The sequence below is a fragment of the Dipodomys merriami genome, unplaced genomic scaffold (assembly GCF_024711535.1).
Source record: "Dipodomys merriami isolate MVZ:Mamm:240054 unplaced genomic scaffold, mDipMer1.0.p SCAF_42, whole genome shotgun sequence".
NCBI classification, from domain to species: domain Eukaryota; kingdom Metazoa; phylum Chordata; class Mammalia; order Rodentia; family Heteromyidae; genus Dipodomys; species Dipodomys merriami.
The window spans coordinates 2733168-2758381 of NW_027205826.1; the positions used below are offsets into that span (position 1 = coordinate 2733168).

Here is a 25214-nt window from a genome sequence, read left to right on the forward strand (position 1 = left end):
TTGTTTTGAGACAAGTTCTCACTAGGTAATCTGGGTTGGGCTTGAACCTGAAATCCTACTGTGTCAACTTCCTAAGTGCTGAGATTACAGGTGTGCACACCACATCCTCTTTAGGATATTAAAAAAAAAAAAAAGGAAGAAAGGGAAAAAATGACAGAAAGAGCGACAGAAAAAGAAAGAGAGAGAGAGGGAGGAAGGGAGAGAAGGAGGAAGGGAAGGGAAGGAGAGAAGGGAAGGGAGAGAGAACGGAAAGGAAGAAAGGAAGGAAGGAAAGAAGGAAGGAAGGAAGGAGGGAGGGAGGGAAGGAGGGAGGGAGGGAAGGAGGGAGGGAGGGAAGAAATAGAGGAGGAAGAAAGGGGGAAGAACAGACAGAGGGAGAAAGAAAAACAGAAAAACAAAAAAGAAATCAACGTAGGAACTGCCCAATGGCTACTTAAAGTTAACAAATACAAAATGTATAAAGAACCCAATGCAGCCCCAGTGGCTCACGCCTGTAATTCTAGCTACTTAGGAGGCAAAGATCTGAGGATCCAGGTTCAAAGCCAGCCTAGGCAGGAAAGTCCATCAGATTCTCATCTCCAATTAACCAACCACCAGAAAACCAGAAGTGGTGCTGAGGCTCAAAGTGATAGAGCACTAGCTTTGAGCAAAAAGAGCGCAGGGACAGCACCCAGGCCCTGAAGTTCAAGCCCTATGGCCAACAACAAAAAGAAAGGAAGAAAAGAGAAAATGGCAACATACACTGTAATCCAGTATTCTAGTAAAGTCACAACTACCCTGCCAGAGTGACTTCCACAGATCACACCTGGGAAACAGCAGGCTTTAGGGGGTAAAGAATTCAAGAGTTTGGATTCTAGGATTCTACTCTGACTCTGGGGGATCCTAGCCAGTCCTCAACCTCCCCAAACACAAGACCTCCAGATACGTAAAATGAAAACTTTAAGCCCTCCCTTATGCAAAAGGAAGGAAATGTACTTATTACCTGACATATGTAAAGGTAACCCTGCACTAAAACAATAAAGTAATTTAAAAAAAAAATTGCCTTCCTCATTTCCATCTCCCTTTTTTATTTTTTTATTTTTAGGGGGAAGAGGGCAGTACTAGGGCTTGAACTCAGAGCCTGGGCACTGTTCGTGAGCTTTTTACTCAAGGCTGGCACTCTACCACTTGGGCCATAATACTCCACTTCCAGCAATTTGAGTAGTTAATCCGTGTCTCATGGGCTTTTCTGCCCAGGCTGACTTCCAACCAAAATCCTCAGATCTCAGCCTCCTAAGTAACTAAGATTACAGGCATAAGGCATTGATACTTAGCCCATCTTCACCTTTTTCTTTCCCCCTGTCATGGGGCTTGAAACTCAGGGCCTGGGTGCTGTCTCTGAGCTTCTTTGTGCTCAAGGTTAAAAAATTCTACCACTTGGGCCACAGGGCCACTTCCAGCTTTTTCTGGGTGATGTGCTGAGGAGTCTCACAGACTTTCCTGCCTGGGCTGACTTTGAACCATGATCCTCTGATCTCAGCCTCCCAAGTAGCTAGAATTACAGGCCACCTAGTAATACCTAGGGAATCAATGATCTATGTTACTAAAGTTGAACTTCTTGGGTCAAGGGTGAGACACTGTCATTCCCCCACAATGAAAAAAAAAAAAAAAAAAAAAAAAAATCCACCCAAAAGAAAACAACAGTCCTCCTCCCCCTGCCGCCAAGAGCCTCAAAAAGGGCAGAGGCTGGGTGAGGCGGGGCACCATTGTCAACTGTGGCGCATCCCCCTGGAAGGCTGGAGCTGGAGGACCTTGGGTTCGAGGCCTGCCGGGTCTGTGGTGGAGCGAGAGATCCTGTCTCCAAACACAGAGCGGGTGGGCGAGCGGGGAAGGGACGTGAAGGACGAGTAGGCTCGCGTGCACCCCCTAGTCGCGCGCCGGTGGACCGGGGGGCCAGGCTTTGTGCGCACCGGGCACTCGGGGCAGGAGCTCACGTCGTGACGTGCGGGGACGGGGCAGGGGGCAGGGGACGGGGGGCGGGGGGGGGTGCGCCGCGGGAGGAACCCGCGCCGAAGGCCTCCCGGGCGCGCGCGCGCGCGCGTGCGCGTCACCGGCAGCACAGCCGCCCGCCCCCGAGTCGCCCGCCCCCCGCCATCGTCCCGCCCCCTCGGGCACCCCAGGCTTGGCAGCGCCGGCCGCGGGGCGCGCGCCCGGGAGACAACGGTCTCCCGGCGGGGTGGGGGGGGGGGGGAGGTCCTCGAGTCTGCTCGCGGGGCAGCGGCGTTGGCGGCCCCCGGCCCGGGGAACAACTGAGGCAGGGATCCTTTGTTGGACGAGGGACACCCCCCCTCAGCCCCCAAGGACCAAAAGCACCGAGGGCTGGGGACATGGAGGAAGGAAGCGGCCAAAGGCGGGGGGAGGGGGGGGAAGGAGTCAGTCCCCTCCCCCGAGTCCCTCCACGAAGGGGGTCCCCCTGAAGCCACGCTCTGGGTGCACACACACCCCCGACTCCCCGCGCCTCCGGAGAGAATCCAGAGGACGTGGAAGGCCGGGCCCCACGCCCCCTTGCTCCCTAATTTCGGGCCACGGGCCTTGGCGTACTTACCGGGGCCCGGGGCCGGTCTGGATCGCCCGCGTCCTTCCCTCCCAGCCCCCTCCTCACTTGGAGTCTCCTCCTCCGGGGGCCGCAGCCATGTCCATTACTGGCAACTCGAAAGGGGGCTTGCCTCGCTTCCCGGACCACAGGGCGCAGGCCCACACACGCTAAAGTTCCAGGCGCCGATTGGCCAGAATTCGCGAGGGGCGGAGAATCCCAGCTTCTTATTGGCTAGGGCGCGTGCCGGGCTGTAGTCGCGACCGCCCCTCTGATAGCCTGGCGGAATCCTATATTAATACCATTAAGGTCTTAACAGTGCCAGCTCTGGTCTGTTATGTTCCAGGTCAGAGGCGAGGATCTGGCCATAGCTTTCGCCCTGATTCGTTTTCATTTAAAAAAAAAATTACCCTCGAATGTTCCCTTTCTTCCTTCTTTCCCCACACTATTCTTAAAAGAAGCCTTCTAGGCTGGGAAGTTGGCTCAGTGGTAAAGCGCTTGCCTTGCATGCCTGAGGCCCTGGGTTCGATTCCTCAGCACCACATAAGCAAAAAGAAAAAAGCCGGAAGTGGCGCTGTGGCTCAAGTGGTAGGGCACTAGCCTTGAGCTGAAGAGCTGAGGGACAGTGCTCAGGCCCAGAGTTCAGGCCCCACAACTGGACCAAAAAAAAAAATTTAAAAAAAAAAAAAAGAAGAAGCCTTCTATTGGGCAGGTGCATACCTGTAATCCTATGAGGCTCAGAGCTGAGATCTGAGACTGGTGGTTCGAAGCCAGCTCAGGGAAACAAAGGCTGCGAACTCTGTCTCCAAGTAACCAGCAAAAATGCCAAGCTGGAAGTGTGGCTCAAGTGGTAGAGTGCCAACTGTGAGCAAGGACGCCTAAGGGACAATCTGTGGTTCTGAATTAAAGTTCTGAAGGAAAAAAAAAGTCCTTTGCCCACTCTCTCCTTTCTTTTAAATTCCTTCTCCATGCAAGCAGCAAATGCCTAGAGAACAGTTTTGGAGGGAAATTTCCCTCAGGACTAACAAAAGTTGGAGAATCTAAGATGATATTGCAAATTTCACCCTTAGCTCGGCTGAAATCTAAAGGGAAAAACAAGTTGAAAAAAATGTTTTTAAGATAATTAGCAAAATCTCCTGGGAGATCTCCTTTGGGAAAACAAAGCAAGCCTCTGTCAGTATTTACTTCTGTTTTCCCAGAGATCTAAGTCGGGAAGACTTTTTTTCTTCTTTTTTCTCAAATCTGTTTATAAAACTGGAAAGGGGTCATGGCTGGTCCTGGGAAGTAAAAGCCCCTTCCCCTTATTAATGAATTTAATCATGTAATTAAAATTGTTCATAGCTGAACAAGATGGTATTTTACTACCTAACCAGGAAAAAAAAAGCCATTTTATTGGTTGGTTTAACTATGTCTAAGCCAGTTTAATGGTTGCACACCCCAAATATTCAGGCTATCTTTGCAAATAGACAAATCTAAACCTTCACTTGATCTGCAATACTCTTCATAAATTGACTCAGACATACATTTTTAGGCCTGATTCTTCACAGGCAAACCACATAGATGTATTACAGTCTCTTAAACATGTCAGAGAACTTCCCATCTCTGCTTCTTTGCCCAAATCTTCTCTGTCCTTTTAAGGTTCTTTCCACTAATAAAGTCAGCATTCAAGTACACACCCTAAAGGTATACCTTAAGCTCTCCCTTTAGAACATCTTCCCTGACCTTTTTAAAGTTACTATGTATTAGGTATACAAAGGGGGATGCTTCTGAACATATATACATTATACTCTGATTAAACACAACCCCTCCATCTCTCTTTCACACCTCCCCCACACTTTTAACTCATTGAGTCTATTTAGTGCTGTGCCTTCTCTTTTCTGTTTCTATTGCCACAGTATAAAAGATGTAAGTAGCTGGGCCTGGGCACTGGTGGCTCCTACCTGTAATCCTAGCTACTTAGGAGGCTGAGAGCTGAGGATCACGATTCAAAGCCAGCCTGGGCAGGAAAGTCTGTGAGATTCTTAGTTCTAATTAACCACCCGAAAACTGGAAGTGGCACTGTGGCTCAAGTGGTAGAGCTCTAGCCTTGAGCTTAAGAGCTAAGGGACAGCGCCCAGGCCCAGAGTTCAAGGCCCACAACAACAACAACAAAGTAAGTAAACAGCATGGTTAGCCGGGCGCTGGTGGCTCACGCCTGTAATCCTAGCTACTCAGGAGGCTGAGATCTGAGGATCGCGGTTCAAAGCCAACCCAGGCAGGAGAGACCTTGAGACTCCTATCTCCAATAAACCACCAGAAAACCGGAAGTGGCGCTGTAGCTCAAGTGGTAGAGCACTCTCCTTGAGCTGAAGAGCTGAGGGACAGCACCCAGACCCAGAGTTCAAGCCCCACGGCCGACCAAAAAAAAAAAAAAGTAAACAGCATGGTTATTTGTGGAAGATTTCAAATTTCCTCGGGACAGCTGGCTTTCCTGGAATCATACTTTGTGCCTTGTGTCTGTTCAATATTTAGTTGCACTGAACTAGTCAGTTGCCTGTGTCTTGGGTCTTTCTACTTCATCCAGTAAGAGCTGTGTGAATAGTGCCCTTGTCCACACTGACCCTAGGCTCCTCTAACCATGCTTACTTCTCTGCTCCATCGGGCTTCCTGAATGTCACTCAGTGAACTTAGACTGAATGCCTGCCAATTTCGGGGGTTGTGCAATATATTTTCACTCTTGACTATTATTCCCTGTCAGACGAAACCTTGCAGAAGCAGTAAATCAAATGGCTTGAGTTAGAACCCACCGAAGTATCCATTTAAAAATGGACTTTGGGGGCTGGGAAGGTGGCTCAGTAGTAGAGCACTTGCCCCTGAGTTCGATTCCTCAGCACCACATACGCAAAAAAAGCCGGAAGTGGCGCTGTGGCTCAAGTAGTAGAGTGCTAGCCTTGAGCTGAAGAGCTGAGGGACAGTGCCCAGGCCCTGAGTTCAAGCCTCATAACCGACAGAAAAAAAAAAAAAAGAGGAAAAAAATAAAGGCCTCTGGCTAGCCTATCTGGGGTTCTGAGGTCCCTATTGCTGTATCTTGCTTGCTGGCTGTTTAACGACCTCAAACAGAGGTACAACCTTTCCTTTTTCTGAAAATTTCCCTAGCTTTCCCAAGAGGACCTTGATAAGAGGACCAAGGCCTACCAGGGGCGATCTCTCAGCTGTTTTACCTGGTCTCTTCCTCTTAGCATTCCTACAAGGAAGAACCACACCCTCCTTTCCTCAGGGTAGTTCTCAGTCCCTCCCCTTCTGCCTATTCATGCGATTCAGTTGTGGAGACCTTAGCAGGTGCTATTCTCTATGGCAGAAATACCTTTCTGGCTTCTTTGCTTTCTGGTTGGCTCCTTAAGATCCTTTATGAAGCCGGGCACTGGTGGCTCACGCCTGTAATCCTAGTTACTCAGGAGGCTGAGGATTGTGGTTCAAAGCCAGCCCGGGCAGGAGAGACCGTGAGACTCCTATCTCCAATAAACCACCAGAAAACCGGAAGTGAAACTGTAGCTCAAGTGGTAGAGCGCTCGCCTTGAGCTGAAGAGCTGAGGGACAGCGCCCAGGCCCAGAGTTCAAGCCCCACGGCTGACCAAAAAAAAAAAAAAAGATCCTTTACGATTAGGTAGCCTTGTCTCTGCTATTTTCTTTGAAAGCTCTGTGGACAACTGGATCACCTTTCTTACCACATCATTGATGTCTTTGACAGGAAAGTGATATCAATAATGCATGAGTGTGAATCGCCTCCCACTCCTGCCAGCTGAGGGTAACACCAGGAGGATCTCAGTCCATTACACAGTATCAAAATAGGAGGCGGAAGGACTGAATGCAGCCAGCCGTGAGTGGCTTTACTTACCTGGGAAGAGAAGGCAGTTACCAGCAAATGAGAAAGGATGCGTTTTAAAAGAAGAATGAAGGGCTGGGAAGGTGGCTCAGTGGTAGAATGCTTGCCTTGCATGCTCGAGGCCCTGAGTTCGATTCCTCAGCACCACATAAGCAGGAAAAAAAGCCAGAAATGGCGCTGTGGCTCAAGTGGTAGAGCACTAGCCTTGAGCTGAAGAGCTGAGGGACAGCGCCCTGACCCAGAGTTCAGCCCCCACAACCGGACCCCAAAAAAAAAAAATTAAAAAACATAAAAGAAGAATGAAGAAAGACCCAAGTGGCCTGGAGCAGGGAAAAGTTGAAGAAAGTTTGAAGAAGGAGGGGGGGAAAAAGCTTTAAAGCAGACTAAGAACTGCTTTGGGCTAATTAGATGAAATGACTTTCCCTGATTATTCTGCTGCTGTAAAACAACTTGAGAACCTAACAGATAAAGAATTTCCTTAGCATGGAGCTGGGAAGGTGGCTCAGTGGTAGAGCACTTGCCTTGCATGCCTGAGGCCCTGGGTTCTATTCTGTGGCTCAAGTGGTAGAGCGCTAGCCTTGAGCTGAAGAGCTGAGGGACAGCACTCAGGCCCAGAGTTCAGGCCCCATGACCGGACCCAAAATAAAATAAAATAAAAAAGAATTTCCTTAGAAGACAGGAGGCGGAAATGTGGGGTTTTTTAAAGGTTGCTTATAATTTCTGTAATTCTCTCTTTGGCATTTTTCTCAAGAGACTAACAATCCAATTTCAAGTTGCTTTGCAATTGTTCTTGGATACCATCTTAGGTTTCTTTTATGTATGATTCCACACAGAGATTGGCACACAGTTATTCAAACTCTAGCATCTTTGCTTTCTTTCTCCCTAAATATGTAAGCATTCATAGATTTTTTTGGGGGGGGGTCCAGTCGTGGGGCCTTGAAACTCTGGGCCTAGGCGCTGTCCCTCAGCTCTTCAGCTCAAGGCTAGCGCTCTACCACTTGAGCCACAGCACCACTTCCTGTTTTTTCCTTTTTGCTTATGTGGTGCTGAGGAATCGAACCCAGGGCCTTAAGCATGCAAGACAAGCACTCTACCACTGAGCCACCTTCCCAGCCTGCATTTATAAATTTTTATCTCTCCTTAAAAGAAGGAGTCCAGCACTGGTGGCTCACACCTGTAATCCTAGCTACTCAGGAGGCTGAGACCTGAGGCTCATGGTTCAAAGCCAGCCCAGGCAGGAAAGTCCGTGAGACTCTTATCTCCAATAAACCACCAGAAAACCAGAAGTGGCACTGTGGCTCAAGTGGTAGAACACTAGCCTTGAGTTGAAGAGCTGAACAACAGCCCCCCAGACCCAGAGTTCAAGCCCCACAACCAAAAAAGAAGAAGGAGGGGGAGGAGGAATGGGGGGGAGTAGGGGAAGGGGAGGGGGAGGAGATTGTCGTATAAAGGGCAAAGAGAAGGAAAGGGAATGGAAAGGAAAGGAGGGGAAGGGGTGAAGGCCTTTAACATTAGATTTCAGTGACACTATAGTTGATGAGTCAGCTAATAAAAAGATCCTTTTTACATCTCTGTTAAGACAGCTATTGTAGTAACATCTAGTGGCTTCACCTCGCTCTTACTGTAAACATAATTGCTGCTTTCTCCACGGTGTCACCCTGGGAAGTATTTATGAGACACATTTGAAAAATGCAATGCCACTTGGTTTTCAAATGTGGTGGTGTCAGTAGCTCACACTAGCTATTCAGGAGGCTGAGATCTAAGGTTTGCAGCTTGAAGCCAGCCCAGGGCAAGAAACATCCATGAAACTCTCCAATTAACCACCAAAAAGCCAGAAGTAGAGCTGTGGCTCAAATGGTAGAACACCAGCCTTGAGCAAAAAAGCTGAGGGAGGGGCTGGTAGTGTGGCTTAGTGGTCAGAGTACTTGCCTAGCATGCATGAAGCCCTGGGTTCGATTTCTCCATTCCACATAAACAGAAAAAAAAACAAACAGAAGTGGCAGTGTGGTTCAAGTAGTAGTGTACGAGCCTTGAGCAAAAGCAGCGCAAGGACAGTGCCCAAGCCCTTAGTTCAAGCCCCAGGACTGGCAAAAAAGAAAAAAAGCTCAGGGAAAACCCAGACACTGAATTCAAGCCCATGACTGGCATGGACATGGACACACACACACACACACACACAGAGTTGACCCACGAGGGCAGGGATGTGGCTGGGTGATGGAACACTTGCCTATCATGCCCAGGGCCCTAGGTTCTATCCTGAAAAAGAAAACAACAGGGCTGGGAAGGTGGCTCAGTGGTAGAGCGCTTGCCTTGTATGCATGAGGCCCTGGGTTCGATTCCTCAGCACCACATAAGCAAAAAGAAAAAAGCCGGAAGTGGTGCTGTGGCTTTAGTGGTAGGGTGCTAGCCTTGAGCTGAAGAGCTGAGGGATAGCACCCAGGCCCAGAGTTCAAGGCCCATGACTGGACCCCCCCCAAAAAAATTATATAATCACTTAATCTCAATTTAAAAAAAGATCTCTGCACTGCCTGACACCTGTGGCTCACAACCTGTAATCCTAGCTACTCAGGAGGCTGAGATCTGAGGATGGTGATTCAAAGCCAGCCCATGGAGGAAAGTCTGTGAGACTCTTTTTTTTTTTTTAATAAGGCTTTTTTTTGTTGTTGTTGTTGTTTAAATTGTGAGAATACAGTACATAGGAGTTACAATTAAATGGGCAAGATAATGAGTACATTTCTTTTTTTTTTTTTTCTTTTGGGTCCAGTCGTAGGGCCTGAACTCTGGGACTGGGTGCTGTCCCTCAGCTCTTCAGCTCAAGACTAGCACTCTACCACTTGAGCCACAGCACCACTTCTGGCTTTTTTTCTTTTTGCTTATGTGGTGCTAAGGAATCGAACCCAGAGCCTCATGCATGCAAGGCAAGCACTCTACCACTGAGCCACCTTCCCAGCCCCAACGAGTACATTTCTTATCAAGCATTATTGCCTCCTCTTTGTTTCCCCTTCCCATCCCTTCCCATACTCCCCTCCTCCTCCCACCCTCTGTGAGACTCCTATCTCCAATAAACCACTAGAAAACTGGAAGTGACACTCTGGCTCAAGTGGTAGAGTGCTCACCTTGAGCTGAAGAGCTGAGGGACAGCGCCCAAGCCCAGAGTTCAAACCCCACGACCGACCAAAAAAAATGTCTCAGCAACTTTCCTGTCAGGGCTAGCTTTGAACCAGGATCCTCAGATTTCAGCCTCCTGAGTAGCTAGGATTGCAGGGATGAGCCACTGGTGCCTGGCAAACTTGCCATGTTTTTTGTTGTTGTTGTTGTTGGTCATGGGGCCTAAACTCTGGGCCTGGGTGCTGTCCCTCAACTTTTCAGCTCAAGGCTAGTGGTGTTCCACCACTTGAGCCACAGCGCCACTTCCAGCTTTTTTCTGCTTATGTGGTACTGAGGAATTGAACCCAGGGCCTCATGTATGCAAGGCAAGCATTCTATCACTGAGCCACCTTCCCAGCCCAAACCTGCCATATTTTCTTGTGTATTCATTCAGTGCCAGACTTCCTACACCACTAACCTCTACACACTTTGTATTTGAGCAAGAAACCGGTTCCATTTTTGTGATTTCTGTTTTTCCAGCACTAGAGCAGTGCCTGGCACACAGTCATATACTCTGACAAAGAAGTGAACCAGGGGCTTTCCAAGGTGCATGTGCACTGCAGCCCACTGTGTCCTTGCTAATCAGTCTCTGATTTAGCATCCTGGTAGGCTTACAGTCAGCTAGGGAGCACTGGGGTGTAGCTCACAGATTGCTGGCCTAGTGTGAGTGAGGCCCTGGGAAGGAAGGAAGGAAGGAAGGAAGGAAGGAAGGAAGGAAGGAAGGAAGGAAGGGGAGAGGAGGGAAGGGGAAGGGAAGAGAGGGGAAGGGAGGAGAGGGGAGGGGAGGGGAAGGGAAGAGAAGGGAAAGGAAGGGGAAAGGAAAGGAAAAGGAAAGGAGAAAGGAAAGAGAAGGAAAGGAGAGGAAAGGGGAAAACCAGTGGCTCATGCCTGTAATCCTAGCTACTCTGGAGGCTGAGATCTGAGGATCAAGGTTCAAAGCCAGCCTGGGCAGGAAAGTCTGTGAGACTCTTATCTCCAACAAACCACTCAGAAAACCAGAAGTGGCACTGTGGCTTAAGTGGTAGAGTGCTAGCCTTGAGCTGAAGAACTGAGGAACAGTGCCCAGGCCCAGAGCTCAAACCCCATGACTGACAAGAAGAAGAAGGGGGGGGGGATGAGGAGGAGAGGAGAAGAGAAACTTCCTTCAATTTTCTCTGCTTAGCTTTTAGTTGGTTGTGGTGGTAGTCATGGGGCCTGAAGTCTAGGCCTGACCTCTGTCCCTCAGCTGTTAGGCTCAAGGCTAGTGCTCTACCATTTGATACAGTGCCACTTCCATCTTTTTCTGCTTCTGTGGGTACTGAGGAATCGAATCCAGGGCCTCATGCATGCAAGGCAAACACTCTACTGGGCGCCGGTGGCTCATGCCTACAATCCTAGCTACTCAAGAGGCTGAGATCTGAGGATGGGGGTTCAAAGCCAGCCTGGACACTTATCTCCAATAAACCACCAGAAAACCAGAAATGGCACTGTGGTTCAAGTGACAGAGTGCTAGCCTTGAGCTGAAGAGCTGAGGGACAGTGCCCAGGCCCAGAGTTCAAGCCCCATGACTGACAAAAACAAAAAACAAAAAACAAAAAAAAACAAAACTGGGGCTGGGAAGGTGGCTCAGTGGTAGAGTGCTTGCCTTGCATGCTGGAGGCCCTGGGTTTGCTTCCTCAGCACCACATACGCAAAAAAAGCCGGAAGTGGCACTGTGGCTCAAGTGGTAGAGCGCTAGCCTTGAGCTGAAGAGCTGAGGGACAGTGCCCAGGCTCAGAGTTCAGGCCCCACTACCAGACCCCAAAAAAAACCAAAAAAAACCCCAAAACTCTCTACCATTGAGCCACTTTCCCAGCCCCTCTGCTTAGCTTTTTTTTTTTTTTTTTTTTGGGTCCGGTCGTGGGGTCTGAACTCTGGGCCTGGGCGCTGTCCCTCAGCTCTTCAGCTCAAGGCTAGCGCTCTACCTTGAGCCACAGTGCTACTTCCAGCTTTTTTCTTTTTGCTTATGTGGTGCTGAGGAATTGAACCCAGGGCCTCATGCATGCAAGGCAAGCACTCTACCACTGAGCCACCTTCCCAGCCCCCTCTGCTTAGCTTTTAATGATCCCTTGCCAGACTGGTGCTGTCAGATGTCCAAAAACATCCCAATATCTTCATCTTGGCTTCATCTTTGCTGCCTTCTCTGATGTAGGGGGCTGGCCTCCGAAGCCAGTGATGGCTGTATGATCACTGTCAGCTAATAAATACAGATGCCTTCTCTGAGAAAGCAGAACACATGCTCAGCAGGAATCAACCCATGCTAAGCAGTTTATCTTGGGTGAAAAGGCCACCAAACATAGGTTGTTGCCTTGGTTGTGTTTTGATTTTATCACGGGGTGTGGTTAGCATGTTCAGGACTAAATGAACTTTGGAATTCCCTGGAAGTTCTCTATTAGATTGAAGTTCAGATCTATTGCAGATCTGGGTAGTAAACTCTTGAATTCACACACATTTCCTCCGGGTCCTTAATCAGGTCTTTCCCTCCAATCATCGCTCTTTTTCTTTGGCTAGCTTAGGTGAAGTGAGCTGCAGATTTACTATATCCTAACCACATTCTACAAGGCAGAAATGTGGGACCACCAAGCTCAGAGGCTTAACTCAGGTTCTCACACTCAATGAGCTGTGGGTTGAAGCTGAAAATAAATTGAAAGCTTATCATTCATCACACCCTCCCCCAAGTGGGAGAGATTTAAGAGTTGCTTTTCCATTGCTGTCTGGGTTTACAAGGAGAGGAACATGCTATTTTGGGAACAACTGCCTGGTGCACCCCCCCCCATCCCCCCTCCCAGCCCATTCTAAGGGGCCATCCCAGCTTCTGGACTAGAAAAGGAAAACAGAGCTTAACTTAACTTGAAGGTGCAGAAGGCCATCTTTCTTTTTAAGTTATACTTTAAAATTATTTTTATTTTTATTTTTGTCAGTCATGAGGCTTGAACTCAGGGCCTGGGCATTATCCCCAAGCTCTTGTGCTCAAGTCTAGTGCTCTACCACTTTGAGCCACAGCACCACTTCTGATGATTTATTAGAGACAAGAGTTTCATTGAATTTCCTGCCTAAGCTGGCTTTGAACCACAGACCTCTGAGCTTAGCCTCCTGAGCAACTAGGATTACCAGTGTGAGCCACTAGCACCTAGATTATTTATCTTCACATTGTTGTGCAAAGGGGTTAGAGCTCAATGAATCAGTTCAGAAGTGCAATGCATCTTACCTTGTTTTCTTCATCCCTTCATAAACAACTAGGCTAATTCAGGGCTGCTCCAGAGCAACTTGGAGATAGAGAGGTCAATTTGTGGGCTGCAAATTTTAAAGCAGAAACAGTGATTCAGACCAAATTAACTTGACTGGGGGTGGGGGAGGAATCATTAAAAAGAGAACATAGCCAGGTGCCAGTGGCCTAGGCCTGTAATCCAAGCTACTCAGGAGGCTGAGATCTAAGGATCATGATTCGAAGCAATTCATGAGACTCTTTTTTTTTTTTTTTTTTGTCGGTCGTGGGGCTTGAACTCTGGGCCTGGGTGCTGTCCCTCAGCTCTTCAGCTCAAGGCGAGGGCTCTACCACTTGAGCTACAGCGCCACTTCCGGTTTTCTGGTGGTTTATTGGAGATAGGAGTCTCACGGTCTCTCCTGCCCGGGCTGGCTTTGAACCGCGATCCTCAGATCTCAGCCTCCTGAGTAGCTAGGATTACAGGCTTGAGCCACCCGCGCCCAGCTATGAGACTCTTATCTCTAATGAATCACCAAAAACCTGGAAATGGAGCTGCTGTTCAAGTGGTAGAACATTATCCTTGAGCAAAAATGCTCAGGGACAGGGACAGGCCCTGAGTTCAAGCCCCAGGACTGGCACAGAAAGAAAGAAAGAAAGAAGGAAAGAAAGAAAGAAAGAAAGAAAGAAAGAAAGAAAGAAAGAAAGAAAGAAAGAAAGAAAGAAAGAAAGAAAGAAAGAAGGAGAAATAGGGCTGATGTGTCCTTTGGTAATAATGTCTTCTAGCTCAGTCCAAAATGGTACTTGCTATATGAATGCTGTTCCCTCTGTGTCCCCCTGAGCAGAACCTTGCTCAGGATTTGATGGACAGACTAGCCAGACGTTCTGCAGAAATAGTCTCTGCTCTCAATGTGAAGAGGATATGCACTCATCTTAGCTCTAAGGCCAACAGCTTGCTGTGGTTGGTGAAGGAGTTTGTGTAAAAGTGTCTAACATTACCTGGAGGCTGAAATCTGAGGATCATGCTTTGAAGCCAACCCAGGCAAAGGAATCTGAAGAGCACCACTTCCACCTTTGGGTGATTAACAATAAGAGTTTCACTGACTTTCCTTCCTGGACTGGCTTTGAACCACAATCCTCAGATCTCAGTCTCCTCAGTAGCTAGGATGACAAGTGTAATGTGTGTGTGTGTGTGTGTGTGTGTGTGTGTGTGTGTGTGTGTGTGCGCGCGCGCGCGCACACGCGCGCATGCTGGTTCTAGAGCTTAAACTCAGGGCATGGGCACTGTCTCTGAGCTTTTTTGTTCAAGGCTAGTGCTCTACAATTTGAGTCACAGCTCCACTTCTGGCTTTTGATGGTTAATTGGAGATAAGAATCTCATGGATTCTGGGGCTGGGAAGGTGGCTCAGCGGTAGAGTGCATGCCTTGCAAGCATGAGGCCCTTGGTTCGATTCCTCAGCACCACATAAACAGAAAAAGCCGGAAGTGGCGCTGTGGCTCCAGTGGTAGAGCACTAGCTGAAGAGCTGAAGAGCTGAGGGACAGGGCCCAGACCCAGAGTTCAGGCCGCATGACCGGCAAAAAAAAAAAAAAGAATCTCATGGATTCTCCAGCCTAGGGTGGCTTTGAACCATGATCAAATATATATAACTGTTGAGCCACACACCAGTGGCTCATGCCTGTTATCCTACCTACTTGGGAGGCTGAGATCTGAGGATCAAGGTTCAAAGTCAGTCCAGGCAGGAAAGTCTGTGAGACTCTTTTTTTTTTTTTTTGGTCATGGGTCTGAACTCTGGGCCTGGGCATTGTCCCTCACCTCTTCAGTTCAAGGCTAGTGCTCTACCACTTGATTATAGCGCCACTTCTGGTTTTCTGGTGGTTTATTGGAGATAAGAGTTTCACGGACTTTCCTGCCCGGGCTGGCTTTGAACTGTGATCCTCAGATCTCAGCCTCCTGAGTAGCTAGGATTGCAGGCGTGAGCCACCGGTGCCCAGCTGTGTATCTATTTATATATCCTTTTTGCATATGTGTGTATCTATCTATCTACCTATCTATCTATCTATCTATCTATCTATCTATCTATCTATCTATCTATCTATCTATCTATCTATCTATCTATCTATCTATCATCTATCTATACAGGGACAGTACCCAAGCCCTGAGTTCAAACCCTTTGACTGGTCTAAAAAAAAAAAGAAGGGGCTGGGAAGGTGGCTCAGTGGTAGAGCACTTGCCTTGTATGTATGAGGCCCTGGGTTCGATTCCTCAGCACCACATAAGCAAAAAGAAAAAAAAGCTGGAAGTGATGCTGTGGCTCAAGTGGTAGAGTGCTAGCCTTGAGCTGAAGAGCTGAGGGACAGCACCCAGGCCCAGAGTTCAGGTCCCATAACTGGACCCCCCCCCCAAAAAATATATCTTTGCAGGGCCATTAGTTTTGAAGAGCACTATGACAGGAGTCTTGTGACAAAGGCCCTGCTAAGCATTCAGGAGAGCAGTTGGATAATAAAGACAGCTGTCTGTGTAGTTTTGTTGGACCCCACATTTAGGGAGAATTTTGATAGCATATTTAGTTCTCTGAGCCAGACTAGATGAAATCTTTCTAGCTATAATAAGACATCTGGGCTCAGAAAAGCATATGACTCAGAAGAAGGCTTCACAACTCCCAAGGCAGAGTGCCCCCTTTCACAGATCCCTGCTCTTTGTCTTTCCTGAAGGCTGGCAGGGGCAGGGCGGAGCCAAGCATGGGGATCTTCACACTGCCCTGCTGCTCATTCCCAACATTCTCCAGTCGCCAAGCCCACATTGCCCACATTCCCCTTGGGTTTAGGGTCTCTCCTTTCCTTCTAGACAAGAGATACTCCAGGTCACATAGTTTTGCCTTCAGCTGCTGGAGGGTGGGAAGGACAGTAAGGGGACAAGGGTTGGAGACCATCTGAAAACAGCCAGCTTCCCTTTCTGTGTGCTCTCGTCCTTGGCCGGCTCCGTCCCATTTCTCTTCTGCAAAATGCACCGATCTTATATTTATTTGGGATTGGCTTGGTCACGCTAAAGCCCTCAAGTCTTAAGGAACACCTGTCACAGGATAAGCAGTGTTATTTGCTGCCATACTGGGAACAGCTCAGCAGTAGATGTAGAGAGACCTCACAGAGTTTACTTCCTTGCTGAACGAGCAGGTATTTAATTGGTATTTCCTCCTAACTTTGAAGAAGTTTCTGGAACCTCAGTAATATAGTTGAGTATTAGACTCTTGTATTAAAAAAAAAATCTAAGGCTGGGAAGGTGGCTCAATGGTAGAGCACTTGCCTTGCATGCATGAGGCCCTGGGTTCAATTCCTCAGCACCACATAAGCAAAAAGAAAAAAGCCGGAAGTAGTGCTGTGGCTCAAGTGGTAGAGCACTAGCCTTGAGCTGAAGAGCTGAGGAACAGTGCCCAGGCCCAGAGTTCAGGCCCCACGACCAAACCAAAAAACAAAAACAAAAACAAACAAGCAAAAAAATCTAAGCTGAGTGCTGGTGGCACACGTCTGTAATCCTAACTACTCAGGGGGCTGAGATCTGAAGATCATCGCTCAAAGCCAGCCCAGGATGGAAAGTCCATGAGACTTTTTTTTTGGGGGGGGGGGTCCGGTCATGGGGCCTTAACTCTGGGCCTGGGCACTGTCCCTCAGCTCTTCAGCTCAAGGCTAGCACTCTACCACTTGAGCCACAGCACCACTTCCGGCTTTTTTCTGTTTGCTTATGTGGTACTGAGGAATCCAACCCTGGGCCTCATGCATGCAAGGCAAGCACTCTACCACTAAGCCACCTTCCCAGCCCCAGTCCATGAGACTTTTATCTTCAATTAACCACCAGAAAACTGGAAGTGGAAGCCTGATGCCAGTGGCTTATGCCTGAAATCCTAGCTACTCAGGAGGCTGAGATCTAAGGGTCATGGTTCAAAGCCAGCCTAGGCAGGAAAAATCCATGAGACTCTTATCTCCAATAAACCACCGGAAAAATGGAAGTGTTACTGTGGCTCAAGTGGTAGAACACTCACCTTGAACTGAAGAGCTGAAGGACAGCGCCCAGGCCCAGAGTTCAAGCCCCACGAGTGACCAGAAAAAAAAAAAAAAATCTAGTTAGGGGCTGCTGACTCACATCTGCTATCCTAGCTCCTCAGGAAGCTGAGACCTGAGGATTGAAGTTCAAATCCATCCCAGGCAGGAAAGTCCCTGAGGCTCTTTTTTTTTTTTTTTTTTGGGGGGGGGTCTGGTCATGGGGCCTGAACTCTGGGCCTGGGTGCTGTCACTCAGCTCTTCAGCTCAAGGCTAGCGCTCTACCACTTGAGCCACAGCGCCACTTCCGACTTTTTCCTTTTTGCTTATGTGGTGCTGAGGAATGGAACACAGGGCCTCGGGCATGCAAGGCATACGCTCTACCACTGAGCCACCTTCCCAGCCCCCCCTGAGGCTCTTATCTCCAATTAACCACCAGAAAACCAGAAGTAATGCAGTGGCTCAATGAAGTAGAGCACTAGTCTTGAGCTGAAGAGCTCAGGGATAGTGCCCAGACCCTGAGTCTAAGCCCCTCAACCAACAACAACAAAATCTAGCTGTATGTCAGTTGCCTATGCATATAATTTTAGCTATGTGGGAGTCTGAGAACAAGACTGTGCCACCTCAGACGCTAGTAGTCATGTAGCTTATGATTCCAGCAATATCAAAAAGCTTAAAAGTAGGTGGACTGAGACCCAGATGTGTATTTGAGGGGAAGAGAGACTCTAGTCTAAAATCAACCAGTGAAAAACAGGGCTGGAGGCATAAATCACTAGTGTCATTCCAGCCTAGCAAGCACAAGGCCCTGAGTTCAAACCCCCAGTGTATGGGGGATGGGGTAGGAGAGAATCCCACTTGGATCTAATGTGAATCAACTATGCTAGAATTTGTCTAGTTTCCAATAAATAAGAAAGACCACTGTTTTTACCTGATGACATTCATTACTCCTTTATCCCTTTTTGTATTTTGTGCCAGTACTAGGGCTTGAACTCAGGGAATCATGGTCTTACATGCCTTTTTTTTTTTTTTCAGTAGGTCATGGGGCTTGAACTCTGGGCCTGGGCATTATGCCTAAGCTCTTCAGCTTGAGGGAAGCACTCTACCACTTGAGCCGCAGCGCCACTTCTGGTTTTCTGGTGGTTAATTGGAGATAAAAGTCTCACAGACTTTCCTGCCTGGGCTGGCTTTGAACTGAGATCTCAGCCTCCTGAGTAGCTAGAATTACAGGTGTGAGCCACTAGCATCTCATGTGACTTTTTTAGTTCAAGGCTGGTGCTCTACCATTTTGAGCCACAGCTCCACTCCTAGTTGTTTTTTTTTTTAATTTTTATTTTTTTTGTCGGTCGTGGGGCTTGATCTTTGGGCTGGGGTGCTGTCCTTGTGCTCTTCAGCTCAAGGCGAGTGCTTTACCACTTGAGCCACAGCACCACTTCCGGTTTTCTTGTGGTTTATTAGAGATAAGAGTCTCAGTGACTTTCCTGCCTGGGCTGGCTTTGAACCGAGATCCTCAGATCTCAGCCTCCTGAGTAGCTAGGATTATAGTAGTGAGCCACCGTCGCCCAGCCACTCCTAGTTTTTTTCTGGTTAATTGGAGGTAAGAGGTTCGTGGACTTTGCTGCCCAAGCTGGTTTTGAATCTCAATCCTCAGATTTCACCCTCCTGACTAGCGTGAGCCACCAGTGCCCAGCTATGTGTCCCGTTAATACCAAATCCCATCTTGATTCTACCATCTCTTGTTTATACACAGTTCCTAGGTCCTCAGTTGCTCCTGTGGTTCAGGCCTCTCTTTTCATGAGAAATGCTGGCACAGCATTTTCTCTGTTCAGGAATGACCCCATGGTAGTATCCTTTTTGTTGTTGTTGTTCTGGTTTTGGTTTCAGTCAGTACAGAGCATGGAACCATGCCTGCCTTGCCAGTTCTCTACCACTGAACCCTATCTCCAGCCCCTTGGAGAATCTTTTACTGTATTTCTTTTTTACATTTCTGTGCATTGTGAGCTACTTGCCTGATTCCATCTTTAGCTTGTGTGTATGAGCTCAGCTATATAAAGCAGGAATTTTTCCCTATGTGATATACTTAAATATCAGAGCGAGTGAGTAATGATGTCCCTTCTGTTCACCAGGCAGTTCTGGTATCCTGGTATTTATATTGATATTAGCTCATGGTGTTTGTGGAGCTTTAACTTTCCTATAGATTGAATGTTCATGTTAATTTAGAAGAGGCTGAAGATTTGGTTTCTTAACTAGAGCCAAAAATTTGAGAATAGGCTGTTTTTCAGTCCCAGAAAAGCTTCTTTGGGGGGAAGAAGCTTTTCTTTTCTTTTCTCTTTTCTCTTCTCTTCTTTCTCTATCTATCCCTTCCTTCCTTCCTTCCTTCCTTCCTTCCTTCCTTCCTTCCTTTCTTTCTTTCTTTCTTTCTTTCTTTCTTTCTTTCTTTCTTTCTTTCTTTCTTTCTTTCTTTCTTTCTTTCTTTCTTCCTTTCTCTTCCCCCCCTTCTTTTTTTTAGGTTCAAGACCAGGACTGGAACTAGGCACTTGATGCTTTCCTTACTGGCTAGCACTTGGAGCCATGCTCCAACCCTTCCTTTTCTTAGGCAAGCTGCTTTGTTTCTTTGCATCTTTGCAGCTTAGAGTACAACAAAACAGATGAGGTATTTGTAAAGTTCCAAGGGCTTTGTGATTAGGTCAAATCTCAAAAAATGTTCAGACCAAAAATCAAAAACAAAAACAGAGAAAGGATTACAAAGCATAAAACCTTAGAACTGGTTTGCCAGGAGTCCTATCCTCCTCCTCCTCCTCCTCCTCCTTCTTCTTCTTCTTCTTCTTCTTCTTCTTCTTCTTCTTCTTCTTCTTCTTCTTCTTCTCCTTCTCCTTCTCCTTCTCCTTCTCCTTCTCCTTCTCCTTCTCCTTCTCCTTCTCCTTCTCCTTCTCCTTCTCCTTCCTCTTCTTCTTCCTCTTCTTCTTCCTCTTCCTCTTCCTCTTCCTCTTCCTCCTCCTCTTCCTCCTCCTCCTCCTCCTCCTCCTCCTCCTCCTCCTCCCCTCCTCCTCCTCCTCCTCCTCCTCCTCCTCCTCCTCCTCCTCCTCCTCCTCCTCCTCCTCCTCCTCCTCCTCCTCCTCCTCCTCCTTCTTCTTTGTCATGGGGCTTGAACTCAGGGTCTGGGCATTGTCCCTGAGCTGATTTTATCACTCAAGCCTAACTTCTCTACAACTTTGAGCCATAGCACCACTTCTGGTTTTCTCGGGTTAATTGGAGATAAGAGTCTTGTGAACTTTTCCTGCCCAGGCTGGCTTCAAAGTGCAATCCTCAGATCTCAGCCTCCTGAGTAGCTAGCATTACAGGTGTGAGCCACCAGTGCCCTGCTGTCCTATCTATTTTCAAATGTACCAAACCTACAGGAGACAAGAAAATTTCTTGTTCTTTTCCTTCCTTCCTTCCTTCCTTCCTTCTTTTCTTTCTTCCTTCCTCCTTCCTTCCTTCCTTCTTTCCTTCCTTCCTTCCTTCCTTCCTTCCTTCCTTCCTTCCTTCCTTCCTCCTTCCTTTCTTTTTTTGTTGGGGGGCCTGAACTCTGGACCTGGGCACTGTCCCTCAGCTCAAGGCTAGCATTCTATCACTTGAGCCACAGTGCCACTTCCAGTTTTCTGAGTGGTTTATTGGAGATAAGAGTCTCATGGGGTTTCCTGCCCGAGCTGGCTTTGAGCCGCAATCCTCAGATCTCAGCTTCCTGAGTAGCTAGGATTACAGGCGTGAGCCACCAATGCTCAGCTACTGACTATTTCTCACAGCACTCTGCCATCCCTTGCAGATGAGGCCTTGAAGCTTAGAGGAGGCAGATGAGATACCATTATGCCAAGTGACCAGCACAGGGCACAGGGCACTAGGCCATAGTTAGTATTCACTGTTGCTTCCTTCTCTTTCTAATTGTATTGCTGACAGAAAGAAGAGCTAACAGTAGGCATAAAGGAGTTGACGTGTGTGTGTGTGTGTGTGTGTGTGTGTGTGTGTGTGTGTTGATCTTGGGAGCTTGAACTCAGGGGCTGGGCATTGTCCCTGAGCTTCTTTTTGCTATCTATCAATTGAGCCACAGCTCTACTTCCAGGGTTTTTTTTGGTGGTTAACTGAAGATAAGAATCTCATGGACAGGGCTGGGAAGGTGGCTCAGTGGTAGAGCGCTTGCCTTGCATGCATGAGGCCCTGGGTTCGATTCCTCAGCACCACATAAGAAAAAAGAAGAAAGCCGGAAGTGGCGCTGTGGCTCAAGTGGTAGAGCACTAGCCTTGAGCTGAAGAGCTGAGGGACAGCGCCCAGGCCCAGAGTTCAGGCCCCATGACCAGACCCAAAAAAAAAAAAAAATCTCATGGATTTTCCTGCCTCGGCTGTCTTTGAACCTTGATCCTCAGATCTCAGCCTCCTGAGTAGCTGGGAATGCAGGTGTGAGCCACCAGTGCCCAACACTATTTTCTTTTTCTTTTTGCCAGTTGTGGGGCATGAACTCTGGGCCTGGTCACTGTCCCTCTCAGCTCTTCAGCTCAAGGCTAGCACTCTACCACTTAAGCCACATCACCACTTCTGGCTTTTTCTGCTTATGTGGTGCTGAGGAATTGAACTCAGGACCTCATGCATGTGAGGCAAGCACTCTACAACTGAGCCACCTTCCCAGCCCAACTTACTTTTATTTTTTGTTTGTTTAAGAGCTTACAGTGTATCACAGTCATAATGGATCAATGAAGCACACAAATGCCTTACTTCATTTTAGCTCCTAAGCAGAAGCATTCAAACATTGAGGATTCTTGCCAGGTAGAAGGATACTAGCTGAGCCCAGTGATATATGCCTTTAATCCCATCACTTAGGAGGCTAAAGGAGGAGAATTTCAAGTTATAAGCCAGCTTGGCTATGGGGGTGTGAGGAAAAGACACTAGACCTTGCCATTAAATCACCTAGCCTGAAAAAGTTTCAGAAATATCCCATGGCTTTATCTTTGCCTCATAATCTCTTTCCCTGCCCTAATTCTTTCTTAATACACTTTCCAATCACTTAAAAAAATATAAAAAGCTCGAGGGACGAGGAATGTGGCTTAATGGTAGAGAGTTTGCCTAGCATGCATGATTCCTAAGCACCACATTAGCAGAAAAAGTCGGAAGTGGTGCTGTGGCTCAAGTGGTAGAGTGCTAGCCTTGAGCAAAAGAAGCTTAGGGACAGTGCCCAGGTCCTGAGTTCAAGCCCAGGACTGGCAAAATTAAAAACAAACAAACAAAAAGTTCGAGAAATAAAAAGTAAGTTCTGGCCAAGTGTGATGGCTCATGCCTGTAATCCAAGGGACTCTGGAGGCTGAGATCAGAGAAGTGTAGCTATGCCTTAAGTGATAGAGCCCTAGCCTTGAGCAAAATAACTAAGGGACAACAGTGCTCAGACCCTGAGGTAAAGCCCCAGGACCAGCACACACACACAAAAACAAAAGGAAATAAAACAACAACAACAAAAATGTTAGCCTAGAGCTGGTGCTTAAACCTGTAATACTAACTACTCAGGAAGCTGAGATCTGAAGATCGCGGTTCAAAGCCAGCCCAATCAGGAAAGTCTGTGAGACTCTTCAATTAACCACCAGAAAACTGTAAGTGGAGCTGTGGCAGAAAAGCTCAGGGACAGCACCTTGAGTTCAATCCCCGGGACTGACCAAAAAAAAAAAAAAAAAAGAGGGCTGGGAAGGTGCTTGAGTGGTAGAGTGCTTGCCTTGCATGCATGAGGCCCTGGGTTCCATTCCTCACCACCACATAAGCAGAAAACACCGGAAGTGGCACTGTGGCTCATGAGCTGAAGAGCTGAGGGACAGCGCCCAGGCCCAGAGTTCAGGCCCCACGACCGACAAAAAAACAAACAACAACAACAAAAAAAAAAGGAAAAAAGAAAGAAAAAAAAAGTAAGTTCTTCATCTTTCTGCCCTGGGCTCTCAAACTGAAAGAATGATAGTGTAGCAGAAACAGAAGCTGTGTTTCACTCTCCCAAGGGGGCAGAGAAAAAATATGCAGCTCTGGAGTTTATTAAATAAATGGGAAAATATTCGTTTTGTTCTTTTGTAACCACAGACACACACACACACTCACACATACACACGAAAACTTATGATTCACAAAGATTTCAGGGTTAGGCAGGGGAGAGGGGCGGGCTGTGTTCATTCCTATTTCTGTTATGGGTCCAGGGAAGTAGGGTTTCCACTGCATGGAGTGCAGCTGGATATTTCCTCCACACTCCATGGCGGGGACCTGGCAAGCAATGTTTCCTGGCACTGGCGGAGCGAAGACGAGGTCAAATCCATTTGGGAGCCAAACGGCAGCATTCCTTTAGAGCAAGTTAGTTCTATTCCCGCCCCGGCACCGCCCCCCAGCAAAATAGCTCCTGTCTGTCTAGAGCGACATCTACTGGCCATCGCAGGAATCGCCCCAGTCTCCAGTCCTGGTAGAACTACCCTAGAAATTCTGGTACCTTGCCCAAGACGAGCCTCTCCCTTCTTCCCCCTCACTAACTACCTGCGGTGGGTGATGACAAGTGGCATTGAGCCGTTCCCAGTTGTTCCCTTGGCTAATTCAGACTGGGAAATGTGCTTTCCTGTGAAACGGGAAACCACTGAATGTGTCTGGATGTGCACGACTCCAGGCATCGTCCGTGACTGTCCTGAGTTCTCCAGGGGCATCCTGCTCAGCGACTTTATAGAAGACTTGATGGGGTATGGAAGGAAGAGTAGCTCAGTAGGAAAGAGCATGGTTTAGCTACTCAAGAGGTAGAAATCAGAAGCATTGTGGTTTGAGACCGGCCAAGGCAGAAAAGTTATCGAGACACCTGCCCCCCCCCCATCTTACCCAATGAGCCAGGCATGGTGGTACACATCTGTGGTCCCAGATATGGAGAAATATAGGTTGGAAAAGTGTAAGAAGATTATAGACTGAAGCCAGTTCTAGGAGGGGGGGGGAAATGAGGCCCTATCTGAAAAATAACTGAAGCAAAAGAGGGCTGTGTATGTGACTCAAGTGGTAGAACAGCAGCCTAGAAGGTACAAAGCCCTGGATTTAAAACTCTAGTACTACCAAAAAAAAAATCTTTGAATCTTTGGACAAACTTCCTGCTATTGAGTTTCTAATGCTTCTTTCTTGTAGGGCTGGGAACACAGGAAATTTCCATCCTTGAGATACATCACTTGCTAAATTTTAGCTCACAGCCAAAATAGAACTGACTCCATTGCCGTAATGAACAGACTGTCTCAGGACAGAGATGCGGAAACTGAAAGGGGCGTGGCGCAGGGCCAGATGGCTGGGCTGGTCCCTGGCACTGCTGTCAGGACCAAAGGCTAACCTGTGCTTTTGTTTTCCCATTTACTTACACGTGAGCACTAGGAAGTGCCAGCCAGCCATGCCCTTTCCTACTGGGCTACTCTTCCTTCCATACCCCATGATGTCTTCTTTAAAGTCTTCAGGCTCTTCTAGAGAGGAAAAAAAAAAAAAGAAAAAGAAGCAGAAATCCCACAGCCAACTGATAGCCAAATGCTGGCATTGCCCACTACCCCGTGGCATGAGATCCCAAGACAGCACAAGCTCCAGGGCCATTCGCATTCTGATGCATGTAAGCTGGGACACAGCCCAGTCCCACAATCCCTAAGAGACCATTCTTCAGGAAGCATTGCCATACAAAGAATGCTTTATGGATGACCTGCCTCAGAATTACCTGAAGTTGCTTATTCAAAACTCACAGTTCAGGCTGGGAAGTTGGCTCAGTGGTAGAGGGCTTGCCTTACATGCCTGAGGCCCTAGGTTCGATTCCTCAGCACCACATAAGCAAAAAGAAAAAAACCTGGAAGTGGTGCTGTGGCTCAAGTGGCAGAGTACTAGCCTTGAGCTGAAGAGCTGAGGGACAGCACCCAGGCCCAGAGTTCAGGCCCATGACCGGACCCCCCCCCCCAAAAAAAAAAAAAAAAAAACAAAACTCACAGTTCAGTGGTGGTGGTATTTGTTTTTGCTTTTGAGTTGTTTTATTTATTTATTTATTGCCGGTTATGGGGCCTGAACTCGGCCTGGGTGCTGTCCCCCAGCTCTTCAGCTGTAGACCAGCGCTCTACCACTTGAGCTTCAGCCCCACTTCCGGCTTTTTCTGCTTATGTGGTGCTGAGGAATGGAACCCAGGGCCTCATGCATGCAAGGCAAGCACTCTACCACTGAGCCACCTTCCCAGCCCCTGCTTTTGAGTTTTTTAGGGGGACAGAGGGGGGTCACAGAAAGGGAGGGAGGAAAGGTGAACAAATGCAATCATGCTATTCAGTAGACACAGTGTGAAAGATGACCTGTGTGTCTTGTGGACTGGGACAGGATGGGGAAACTGGAGTAAAGCAAAGGAAC

General features: G+C 47.9%; 1 protein-coding gene across 1 annotated transcript in view; it reads right to left on the reverse strand.

Annotated features, from left to right (window-relative positions):
• Positions 1–2700, reverse strand: part of Tmem94 (transmembrane protein 94) — a 40795-nt gene extending 38095 nt beyond the window's left edge. The window contains exon 1 of the mRNA XM_069993024.1: positions 2585–2700. The gene's annotated coding sequence lies outside the window, so the exon portion shown is untranslated. The remainder of the gene's footprint in view (positions 1–2584) is intronic.
• Positions 2701–25214: the final 22514 nt, after the last annotated feature.